At 48.1% G+C, this 13,221-nt stretch overlaps 2 pseudogenes; both read right to left on the bottom strand.

The window, feature by feature from the left end:
* Positions 1 to 2,052: 2,052 nt before the first annotated feature.
* On the bottom strand, positions 2,053 to 8,509 carry LOC136462849 (desmethyl-deoxy-podophyllotoxin synthase-like; annotated as a pseudogene).
* An 823-nt stretch (positions 8,510 to 9,332) lies between these two features.
* LOC136465216 (uncharacterized) lies at positions 9,333 to 11,246 on the bottom strand (annotated as a pseudogene).
* Positions 11,247 to 13,221: the final 1,975 nt, after the last annotated feature.

Genomic DNA, 13,221 nt, shown 5'->3' with positions numbered 1-13,221 from the left:
AGTTAGAGCGCGTTACAATATTTGTTTGTTCAGCATATATATTATTACATATGTCCTAGGACACAATTGCGTGGGTTATTTTTTGTGGTTTGTAATTTTTTTTTGTCCTTATGACACATATTTCATTAAGCAGAAGCAGAGCTTAACGGGTTACAACATCCCAAGTAATCCATAGATTACCGTGGAATGACAGAAGCCAACACGACCCAAATAAACCTAATTTAAAATTACATTACATGAAAGTTGAACAACCAATTGGGCAGGTGCCGACGAGTCTAGCAAACCTCCTCGAACATATACTCGAACCCCGCCACGTCGAACTTCATAAGTGCTCGAAGTGCCTCCCTTTTTGCGGAGTCGAGTAGGCCCTGGAATGCCTGTTGGAAGTCTGTCACTACCTAGGTATCCAACGACTGTGAGGCGGTGGGCTCCCACTTGGACACAAGCACCTTCTGCGCTTGAAGGGTGGCGTTAGGGGCCCGAGAGGCACACTTTGCCACCAGACGCGTGCTACGACGGATGGTGACCGACGATGGAGAGTGATGGATTCGACGTCGGGGAGGCGCCTTGAGGATGGGAGTCTTCAGCGGGGCAGAGACGCGCCTAACAAACTCCCTGGCGAGGGCCGAAGGAGAGACGTTGTCGTCGTCCGGTTGCCGATCATCACCATCCACCCTCGGCGCCTCCGCATCTGCAAAGCTTAGATGAACCATTCGTGGTGGTTAGCGGATGTCCGCCAACGATGCCTGAGCCACCAGAGAGGCCGCTGACAGAGTAGACGGATGCCCAAACGCTGGACACCCGCGGATCGACTCACGACATGCGAGGCAGCGAGCTCATCGAGCATCGAGTCGACCCATACGGCAGGCCCAGCGCCCTCGCACATCGTCACTGCAAGCGGATCAGACTCGTGGGAGTAGCGTGCGGCAGTAGAAGAAGCGATGTTGTCAGTCGCAGTGTTGATCTCCCTCAACAGCTTGGTCCAGCGCATCCGACGTCGTCGACGGATGCTGTTGGTGCCCCCCATAGCCACCTGCGTGGCTCTGTCCGCACTACCATGTGGTGCGTGCCGGGAGGGCCATGAGCTGCCACCCCCTGCCTCCGACGCCGTTGCCGCGGCACGCCTAGGCCACTTGCAGTCCCTAGCGAGGTGACGATACTCGTGACAACGCAGAGAACGTCGTGGCTACAAGCAGGTCGCTACTCGGTGTGAGTAGGAAAGGCAGTTGAAACATCTGCCATGTAGCTCTGCTGGGATCTTCTGGGCCTGCGAAAGCTGCACGGTCGTGTCTCCTGCCACTAGAGAATCTTACGCCACCCATCAACGTTGGGGGTGGAAACCCGTCCACGACGTCCAAGGCGATGGCGGACGGCGACGCGGCCATCCACAGCCCACAAGCCGAACAGGCAGGCCGTGCACTAGCTAGGGTTGCAGTCGGCTGCGTCTCCTCGTCCACCGCCCACGTCCCTGCTGCCCCACGTCTGCACTGCCCCGGCCCCCAACCACTGCTGGACGAGGCCGGGCGCGCGGCGGGGACGCCGATACCTGCTTCGCCTGACGAAGAACGGCGTCGAGGTAGGTCATGGGTTGGTCGCCGTCGGGCTATCGTCGTCCGCCCAACAGCAACTCTTCGTGCGCCCTTCGGAAGAGGGACTTGGGTAGAACGGGGCCGCATCCGGCAAGAGCGAGGAGGGGCTGGTGGAGTCCGGCCGTGCCGTGGCTGCGCATGGCAGCACGCTATCTGCGGCAGCCCTGGCGGCGGAGGGGTCAATGGGGCGCCGGTGGAGAAGGTTGCTGCGTTGGCTGAGGTGACCGCGTGCTCCGCGACCGCGGCGGCGGCGGCGGCGGCGGTGGTTTGTAATTTGAGGGTAATTATTTTTCATGTGCCCAAAACAACTTCCAATAAGAAACACTATGGCTTTGAATTGAGTCACAACACAGTTTTTTTTCCTACTTATTAGTAGATGATATAAGATAACTTACATATGAGTTCAAATTGCATATATGAATCATATACACAAATGCTATAATACTTGAAGCAACTATTGTGCTTATTGGTGGGGCACGCGAACCATGGGATGCAGAAGCAAGTCGTTCTTCTTTCCAACAGTGAGGCCTATGTCCTCAGTCACGTCCAGCTCACTTGGCTTCAGCTCCTCTTCGAGCTTCCAGTCAAAGTGGTAGAGCAGGGCTGCTAGTGCGAGTTCTATATTTGACTGTGCAAACACCATTCCCGGGCATATTCTTCTACCAGCACCAAATGGTATGTACTCAAAGTCCATGCCCTTGAAGTCGATTTTGCTACACTCAAATCGCTCTAGCTTAAACTCTTCAGCATCATTCCAATACTTGGGATCCCTACCAATCGCCCACGCGTTCACCAACACAGTGGTGCCCTTTGGCACATCGTACCCAAGGATCTTGCAAGACTCCCTTGCCTCCCTTGGGAGAAGCAATGGCGCCGCCGGATGCAGCCTCATGTTTCCTTGATGATGAGTTTCAAGTACTTCATCTGTACCAAGTCATCTTGGGTCACTTTCGTCTTACAATTGAGGTTGTTACGTAGCTCGGCTTGCGCTTTCTTCATCACATCCGGGTACCTCATAAGCTCCAACATGGCCCTATTAGTAAACACAGTGCCTCTGAACCGTAGATCAGGGGTAAGCATCTTACTCCGATGGGGAAACAGTTGATGTACCTCGCCCTAGGTCATTATTTGGTCCATGGCGCCGCAGCGGCTTGGACGTCGGTGTCGTGGCAGCTCGGCGCAGTGGAGTCCAACGTAGTGGTGGCGAGGTCCAGTGGCGATGCAGAGGCGATGGTGAGGTTGGTGGCGGCGAAGTCAGTGGGTCTTTTCGTCGCTGGCAGCACCCTCTTTAGATCGGGTTAGGTTTTCTGTTGGTGGGTCACGGCGGCTCCAGTCAATCTCGTAGTTAGAGCCCTGTCTTCCCACCTCTCTTTATAGTGCTGTGCGACAGGGGCCCACCAACCATATTAGGGTTGGGCGCCCCCGGTCAGGGCGTAGATCCAAGGGCCCAATAGGTCGTTGGGCCTATTGGTGGAGATCAACTAACATTCTCCCCCTTGATCTCACTACCATCTTTCAATTTCATATCATTTACTTTTGTTCATTCCATTACAGATTATCGCATAGAGCATGTTTCATCGTCACGGTCAATTGCCGATAGATTTAACAGCTATAACACACCACTCTGTTCTGAAATAGATACTTAACTTTGGGCCTTCTTTTGTCCAGGAATTATAGGCTTTCTCTTAAACACATGCTAGCTACATGTTCTCTAAACACGTTGGGTGGTAAGTCTTTTGTAAGCGGATCCGCGAGCATCTTTTCGGTACTTATATGCTCAAGACTTATGACATGATCCCGGACTTTATCTTTCACAACATAATACTTTATGTCAATGTGTTTGGCAGCACCACTTGATTTATTATTGTGAGCATACTATACTACCGGATTATTATCGCAGTATAACTCAAGTGGTCTATAGATGTCGTCAACCACCTTCAAACTGGGTATGAACTTCTTTAGCCAGTTCACCTGCCCCGTTGCCTCATAACACGCTACAAACTCGGCATACATTGTGAATGATGTAGTGACAGTTTGCTTTGAGCTTTTCCATGAAATAGCTCCCCATGCGAGAGTGAATACATATCCAGACGTGGATTTTCTATCATCTCTTGCATAGTCAGAATCAGAATATCCCACTATATGGAGTGAATTTGATCTTCTATACGTCATCATGAGGCTTTTCGTTCCTTGCAAATAACGCAAGACTTTCTTTATCAATTTCCAGTGTTTTGTTCCAGGATTGCTCTGGAATCTGCCAAGTAACCCGGTAACAAATGCCAGTCAGGGCGCGTACATACTTGAGCATATTACAAGCTTTCAACAGCTGAAGCATATGGAACCGCTTTCATTTTATCGATCTTATATTGGTTCCTGGGGCATTGAAAATTCCCATATCTGTCGCCCTTGACTATAGGAGCAGGTGAAGGACTACATTTGTGCATACTAAATTTCTTTAAGATCTTTTCTATGTATGTCTTTTGTAACAGTCCTAATACCCCTTTACTTCTATCTCGGTGAATTTCGATCCCTAGAACGAACGAAGTTTCACCAAGATCTTTCATATCAAATTTTGAGGACAAAAACTTTTTTGTCTCCAGTAGTAGACTGACATCACTACTAGCAAGTAAGATACCATCCACATACAGGACAAGAAAGATAAACTTTCCATTCTTAAACTTTGCATAGACACAATTGTCCTCTACATTCTCTTTAAACCCAAAATTCCTTATTGTCTTATCAAACTTCAAGTACCACTATCTTGAAGCTTGTTTTAATCCATAAATGGATTTCTTTAGGCGACATCCCATTCGTTTTTTTCTTCTATGACAAAACCTTTTGGTTGTGCCATGTAAACATTTTCCTCCATGTTCCCGTTGAGAAATATCATCTTTACATCCATCTGATGTAATTCTAAATCATAATGTGCCACTAATGCCATTATGATTCTTAAGAAATCCTTATATGAGACTGGAGAAAATGTCTCATTGTAATCAATCCCTTCTCTTTGCGTAAAGCCTTTTGCCACAAGTCACGCTTTATATCTCTCTATATTCCCTTGAGATGTCTGTGTGAATAATCTGTAAAATTTATATGCTTCGTTTGACATCTTTCTTAATTTTCTTAACATACTTTCCTTTTATGCACTCTCTGCATTGTTCTAAATCTGAAAGATCTAAATGTAGCCATAATGGGAGTAATTATCTGTGAATGTTATGAACGAATCATAACCACCCACACTCTTTATAGGAAACAGGCCACAAATGTCTATATGAATAATCTGTAAAATTCATGCGCTTCGTTTGGTATCTTTCTTAATTTTCTTTACATACTTTTCTTTTATACATTATCTGCATTGTTCTAAATCTGAGAACTCTAATGGAGGAAGAATATCATTCTTAACTAGTCTTTCTATTCTCTCCCTCGAAATATGGCCTAAACGACAGTGCCATAATTTCGATGACGCATCGTGAGCTCTCTTATGCCACCATTTCCAGAGTAACTGTCTGTCATCAGCTGCTTTATCAGCTGAGTAGCATATATCTTTGAAGAGCCAGTGAACTAACTCTTTATTCTATCAAGGTGCTCGGTGACCGTGTCACACTCTGGGATTGAACCCAAAATTATAGGCTCAATTGTGTTCTTTATCACAGTCAAATATTTCTTGTTGATAGTAACCCACTTCCTATGCTCAAGGTCATAGAATATTTTTTGGGATTCAAAATCCCTCTCTTTAGTTGCTCAAGCGGCATCAGCCTCGTTTATCTCCCTCACCGGTGCCACAGGCTCAATGGGACTCGGTGAGGTGACTAGCCAGTCCACCTTAGCCAAGATGAAAGCCAGGTCAATCTTTTTTCTTCCACTCCGTGTAGTTGTCACCTTTGAGAGTGGGGATCTCTTTAATACAACCCATCAAGTTGTATCCGCCTGGCAACACAATTCATATAGAGCGAGAACATAAATAATAACAACAATTACATGCCTTGATTTCAACGTTCGTCAAAATTAAAACATACAACTGTTCTTATACACTAATTCTACATCACCGTTGGGCAGAAATAGAATTAATGCATAAAATTATTAAAATTACGATATTGTTATTAACAACGTTGGTCATAAAATAACAATATCATAATCATGTCAAAATCACTTTTTCTCCAATTAAGTATCACGTTGGTTGATTACGATATTGTTATTAACAACGTTGGTCAGAAAATAACAACATCATAATCTCTTTTTCTCCAATTAAATATCACATTGGTTGATTACGATATTGTTATTAACAACATTGGTCAGAAAATAACAACATCATAATCATGTCATAATCTCTTTTTCTCCAATTAAATATCATGTTGGTTTAAAATAACTGAAGAATAAATAATTTCTTTAGCAGCGGAAAACGAATGCTCAATTTCTTGAATTTTACCCACAGGGAAAATTTACTTTTTCTATTTTCTTTGAGCTATTTTTCATTTTCCAAAAATAAGCAATTACTAGAAAATAAAAAAGAAAAAATTGATCTTGGGCCGGAACTCGCACAGTGGCCCGCCCTAGCTCTGGCCTTTCACTCGCGCGCGCGTGCGCTGCGCGGACCCAGGCCACAACCTGGGCCTAGGCCGGCAAAGTAGCCTGGCGCGCTCGCCCGCCTAGGCCGAGAGCGGCCCGTTGAAACCTCGCTGTTGGATCTCATCCGACGGTCAAGCGTAGGCTTCGTGGGATCAAAAACTCGCTCGGTCGCGTCGGTCGGAAACCCTAGCCCCATTCCTTTCTTTCCCCTCTGCCTTTCTCTCTCAGCCGCACGACGCACCGAGCGAGCGAAGCGGTGGAGCGGGCAGCCATGGCGCCGTCGTCGGCCCCCTCGCTGGCGTGCGCGCTCCCCAGCAGGTGAGCGCGCCTCCGTCGAGCGGCCTGGCCGCGGCGCCCCCTTGGCCGAGCCCGGGCGAAATAGCTCCCCTGGCTCGGCCTTCTTCCGCACCGGTGAAGGGTCAGCCCTGCGCACGGCGAGGTAGGTCCCTTTCCTCTTCTTCCCCGTCCCCTTGTTCTTTTGGATTTGGATTCTACTTCTCTTATCCGAACCGGTATTGGGGATTAGGGTTCAGATCTAGGGTTAGGGTTCGAAATCTGACCCACTGTTCTTCTTCCCTAGAGGGTCTTCATAGGTTTAGGGTTCAGCTTTGATTCTCTTCTCGACCGAATCCCTCTTCTTTTGTTCTTTCCTTCACCCAGTTAGGGTTAGGGTAAGGGAATCGTTAGGGTTAGGATTAACCCGATTCGGTTTTTCTTCTGGTTTTGATTCGAGATCGGCGAGATAAGCCCCTTCCCCTCTTCCCGTTCTTCTCTTTTGGATCTTCTTTCTTTTCTTTTCGGAGTTGAACCGATTTGGGGTTAGGGTTAGGGTTAGGGTTACTGTTCTTCTTCCCCAACGGGTTAGGGTTCGGTTGAACTCTCTACATCTCGATTTCTTTCCCGATTAGGGTTAGGGTTTAACTCACTGGAGTCACTATTCATCTTCCCCAGCGAGTGCTTCGTGGGTTAGGGTTCAGCTTCACGTGCCGAGACCCCTTTTTCTTCTCTTCTCAGATCCGAACGGGCTCTGTTCTTTTCTTGCCGCGCGCCGGCGAAGACAGCGGTGCGACACCTTTCCCCGCGCGGTGGCGGTGGTGACCGGCAATCAGTGACGCCCGCCACCCTCCCGGTCTCTTTTCTATTTTCTTTTATCCGGTTAGGGTTAGGGTTTCAATCCGAAACGAATCGAATCCTTGTTCTTTCTTTGATTTCTTTTCAATTCTTTACCCCATACTAGATCTACACACTGTTAACCCGTCTCTGGTACCATTGTTAGTAAACACAGTGCCTCTGAACCGTAGATCAGGGGTAAGCATCTTACTCCGATGGGGAAACAGTTGATGTACCTCGCCCTAGGTCATCATTCGGTCCATGGTGCCGCAGCGGCTTGGACGCCGGTGTCGTGGTAGCTCGGCGTAGTGGAGTCCAGCATAGTGGTGGCGAGGTCCAGTGGCGATGCAGTGGCGACGATGAGGTTGGTGGCGGCGAAGTCAGTGGGTCTTTCCGTCGCTGGCAGCACCCTCTTTAGATCAGGTTAGGTTTTCTGTTGGTGGGTCACGGCGGCTCCGGTCAACCTCGTAGTTAGAGCCATGTCTTCCCACCTCTCTTTATAGTGTTGTGCGATAGGAGCCCACCAACCATATTAGGGTTGGGCGTCCCCGATCAGGGCGCAGATCCAAGGGCCCAATAGGCCGGTGGAGATCAACTAACAGGCCCATTCCAGTGTAGTTGCTGATGTCTCACTTCCAGCGATGAACAAGCCTATATATGCAGAATTTCAAGAAACAAGCATGATAAACACAATGGAAACAATATTCAAACAAACATGGTAATTAACTAAATACTTGTTCTATATATGCACTTACAAGGATAACAGCTTTGATCATTCCCATTGTGAGAGGCATGTCGAGGCCGCCTTCCTTTTGTATCCTCAAGAGTACGTCCACCAGGTCCTCTTCCTCCTGCACAGCGCCGTTCGCCACCGCTGCGGCTCTCCTTTCCTCGTGCTGCTTGATGGCGCACCCCATGAGCTCAGAGTTCTTCCGGTGGTTTGCGTGCGCCCGCCGTGCCGTGCCGCTGAGGAAGCTCACAAACGGCGACGATGGAAATAGGTCGCCTAGGTTGAATCCGGGGAGGAGCTTGAGCCCCTCCTCGAGCGACACCAAGAACTCGTCCCGCCTGCTGAACCTGTCCCCGATCATGGCACGCACCGCCGAATCGGCGACCATCACGGCGATCCGGTGGCTCGCGTTGACGGGCTCGCCCGGCGGGGTGGCGGTGACCGCGGCGACGAGCCGCGCCACCTCGTCCTCCCGAACGTGGCGGAACGACTGGACGCGGCGGGGGGACAATCTACGTACTCATTTTCGCTCCTGCCTCTCTGCTCTCTATTTCTATGACCCAAATAATCAGCTGGCGACGCGTACGTGGACCGGACTTAGTACGTACTACACGTATCAATTCAAGTGCCGGTGAACCGGATAAACACTACAGACTTGTGCACCCCCGTTGGATCGCACATCGGGTCTGGGTAAATCGGTTGATGTAAATCGTCCATCGGTGACAAAGCATTAGGCTGTGATGTGATAGGGTTGCTCTTCAGATTGCATATTCAGAAATGCTGACAGCCTTATTCCAAATTTTGTATGCATTCAACCAACACCATGAAAACTGGTAAATTACGAAAATGTTCTACAAGCATATTCGTGCTCCAGTGTGGACTGTGGGTGCAGATACCTCATTACAAATAAAAATAGATAATTCCAGCTTGGTGTGTGAAAAAAATAATTTAAACATTGTTTTGTTCTGTGTCTTAAGCTTACATACAATATATCAGTTCTTACACTTCAAACACATACAGCCAATATAACTTCATCCGAGCTTCCTCTGCAGGAGCCATTATTACAAGCAGGTTGCAAGGACCTAGTGCACTGCCAACCCTAACATGCTACTATTTCATCTCAACTTCCAGCTTCCAGGTGCACAACATACTTGAACCTTAATGTCGATGCTTTATCAGTGCCTATCTCCGATGATGGTGTATAATGGTACATGCAACATTTGAGTCGAACTCAAGGTCCTGGATTTACTTATAGCAGTAGAAATAAGCGAATCCCTCTCCCTCACTTCAAATATCTTAATAGGTACATAATTATTCTCCCGAACCGTGATAAAGCATTAGAAGACATCAGGCGGGAAACGTCCAGGCATAGAATTGTTCTGCTGAGCCTGCTTCAAATGCACTCGAAGTGTATAATTATTTATCTGCATCAAACCATGTATCACAATTTACCTTTTTGTAGAATAAATATCAAAGGATCAAAATCACAAGGGTGATGAACGGGAGTGCCTCAAGAGTTTCTAGCTGCTCCTGATACTGCAATACCAACTGTTTCAGGCTGTCTACTTCCTGAGTCCTCACATCAAAGTCTTTTTGGCGTTCATGCTGTATCGCAACGCCCTGCTTCAGAACAGCATTCTCTCGGAGAATTATTGCCAGTTGCTCCTTTAGCATCACATTTTCCTATGGAGGGTAAAAAAGTATAACTACTTAAGCTTCCCAAGAACAAATCCTAAGATCAAAATGGCATGTGATGCATGCTATAGTACCCTATGCAAATTCTGCACTGCTTCAGCTCCAACTATCCATGATGGATTTTTCAAACACCTCCAAAGCCCTGGATGCACGAGCTCGTGCATCATCTATGTCGGAGGAGCTCATCATCTCTTTGACAAATAGCTCAACCCATTCAGAGCTATGATGACTTGTCTGAGAGTTATCAGTTGCAGGTGGGTTTTCAGTAGCTAGTCCAAATGGCCATTAAGGCGGTACCTGTCCAAGATGGAGAATCATAAAGTCAGTATTTCAAATTTGATTCGCAAAATAGAGAACTCATGAAGATATACAAAATAAGTTGGTCGCTAAATGATATACTCCCTTCGTCCTAGTATATAAGGCGTAACCTCCTTGGTTCAAAGACCAATGAAGGCATTTAATTCTCTCTCAAAACACGGACTACAGCATCGATATACGCGCCTCTAGAGAGAACACGCCTTATATTATGGGACATGAATAAAAAGTGGTTACGCCTTATATATTGGGACGAAGGAAGTATATACTACTAATAAATGCTTAAGTAATGCCCATGGGGGAAAAAGGGAAACTGACACATAGGTCAATTGAGAACACGGATGGCAGAGCTGCATAGCTTATGCTTAAGTTAGCATAATATGCAGTTTACAAGAACTCACTGCTGCATAAAGTATACATTTGCCAATACCAATGGGTAATCAGGACTGACAACAAACAGTCATAATCTGTAATATTGGTAAAACAATTAAATATGCCTCCTTGATGGCATTGCTCAACAATGTTTATACACCATCAGGCAAATGTTGACATTCGTAGCAACAGTAACTTAACAAAATTCTTACCAATAATATAAATGTGTAATCACAATTAATGCTTCATTTTATTTGGTATGCAACTATTCCCAGATGAAATCAAGAGCTGATGATATGCCCTTCTCAGATTCACAAACAGTGGCAGATAGCATAGCCCCAGCTGACTCCAGGCGCAGCTCGTTTAATCTCTTTATTGCAGAGTCCAAATCATCTCCAGAGGCCTCAAGAGCTTTTTTAAGCAACTGAAATGAAAATCAAGAACATCAAGCTATGATAGATATATCCAGCTCTATTCACTACCAAGACGAGCTAAATATGCAACAAGAAGAATTTATGATTAGCAGCAAGACATCTCAAACAATACTGATCTAGATACATAGTTACATTGAACTTGTGTAAGTGAAAGCAGCATTTTAATTTTTAAAATAGATAATGCAGTGAGACTTTAATTGCACAACGAATGACATCATAACACACTGCTAAGTGCAAGAAGCAAATGTGAAACAAGAATATGAATCGGCGGCCGCGCTCCTCCCCGCCTTCCGCCCATCCTCCACACACCTCGCTCCCTCCCTGGGCGGCAGCGGTGTCCTCCTCTCCCACTCCGGCGTCCCCCTCCCCCACCACGGCGGCTCCTTCCCCCACACCGATGTCTCCTTCCTCGACCCCGACGTCCTCCTCCCCCATCCCAGCTCCCTCCTCCCCACCCCGGCAGGCGCCCCTCCCCGACACTAGCGTCCTCCCCCATAGGGAGCTTCCTGACGCCCTCAGATCTGGTGGCCATGGCGCTCTCCTTCCCCGACCCCGGCGTCTTCCTCCCCCACCCTGGCTCCCTCCTCCCCACCCCGACGGCACCCCTCCCCGACACCGGTGTCCTCCCCCACAGGGAGCTCCTGGCGTCCTCAGATCTGGCGGCCATGGCGCTCCCCGTGCAGACTCTCTCTCTCCTCTCCCCCTATATGTTGCAATTGTATCTTTCAGTTGTTTCAGACGCTTTAGAGGTATGTTGCAGTTGAATCGTAAGGATGTTGCACAAGTAGATCTAGGGATGTTTTGTCCATATTGCAATTGTTTTAAAGGTTTGTTGCAAGCACTGTTTCAAAATGTTTCACTTTTGTTTCTAGACTATGTTGCCACCGTTCTGATCTGGATGTTTCATATGCTTCCTCAGTCGCATGTTGCAGTAGTTGTTCCATATTGTTGCAAGTATTTTTATTCGAGCGGTGTTTCATATGTTTCACACCAATATTGTAATAATATGTTCCAAATGTTTCAACTCCTTCAACCTATTGTTGCAGCAGTTGTTCCGTGTTATTGCAATAATATGTTCGTGGTGTTTCAGCTGCTTCAACCTAATGTTTCAGCAATTGTTCCGCGTTGTTGCAATAATATGTTCATGGTATTTCAGCTACTTTCAGCATAATGTTGCAGTAGTTGTTTCCCTATTGTTGCACGTGTTTTGTTTCAGCTTTCTATGTTGTTCGGCCGGGTGGGCGAGCTAGGTGGCTGGGGGTGCGTGGCTCACCGGAGGGGATAGTGGACGGAGGTGTTGGGGGCCAGCGGATGGGGGTGCTGCGGTCAGGGGGGCGATGGGGCATGCTCGTCGCGCACGTGGGGCGGTGCGGAGGTGGACGTGGCGGGCTGTGGGGATGGGTTGCGGGGGCGAGCTGGGGGCGCGAGTGGCAAGCGCGGGGAAACGAGCGCAAATCGAGACACGTGCGAGAAACGGGGGAGCAACATGGGCCTCCATGTGAAGCACGTAGACATGCGGGCGGGCACGGTCAGGCGCAACTGCTTCGAACGTCCGGGCGCTAACGGTTCAGATTGTCTTTGGTCTTTGCCTCCTGAGACGTCCGGGCGCTAGCGGTTGTGATTGTCTTTGGTCTTTGGCCCTGTTCGGCTTACCCCATATTCAGTTTGTTCGGCTTCTTTTTTCAGTCGGAACAGTGTTTTTTCTTACAACAATTCAGCCGGAACAGTGTTTTCAAGTTTCATAGCAGCGAACGGGACCAAAGGTTATCCGGTTTTTTTTCTTTTCTTTTTATTTACACACATCTGGTATTATCCGTCGATGATGGACCCGGGCCGGTGGCTTTCCAGTTTCCACCGACCAACCACGGCCTTTTTGCTTTTAATAGCTTGCATGATCCGCTCACGTGTCCGGGCCTCCGGGGGCCGGGGCACACGGCACGGATTCGTGCTCTTCTCGCGGATCGTTTGCTCCACGGCATCGGCGGCGGCATGCCAGCATATGTCCGTGCGATTTATGTGCCGTTGAAACAGCGCTTCCGTGCGGCGTGAGGTCGCTTCTCGCCGCTGATCACGCGGTCGCACAGCACAAAGGAAGGAAAGGAATGCACGGCCTGATCGGTACGCACGGCAAGTGGATTGCCCTGCTACCGGCTCTATCGGCACATGCACATGTCTTCACGAGTTCACGGCGGGGGTCAAAGGGATCTTAGCTCTCCGCAGTCTCCGGACTCCATGTGTGACCAAGGTAGCTGACGGCGATATGCCGTGCGGTGCTTTGCTACGAAATCACAATCGCAAGTTAACAGGGAAAACAGCTGATGGCCACAGTAACTACCCACATGATACAAGCTCAAAAGGTAGAACAAACTAGCCAGATAAGACAAGTGATGAACATAGTCATACATTTTGC

Source organism: Miscanthus floridulus, chromosome 7 (genome assembly GCF_019320115.1).
Source record: "Miscanthus floridulus cultivar M001 chromosome 7, ASM1932011v1, whole genome shotgun sequence".
NCBI classification, from domain to species: domain Eukaryota; kingdom Viridiplantae; phylum Streptophyta; class Magnoliopsida; order Poales; family Poaceae; genus Miscanthus; species Miscanthus floridulus.
The sequence above is the reverse complement of the archived record's forward strand: the minus strand, read 5'-3'. Positions and strand labels throughout refer to the sequence as shown.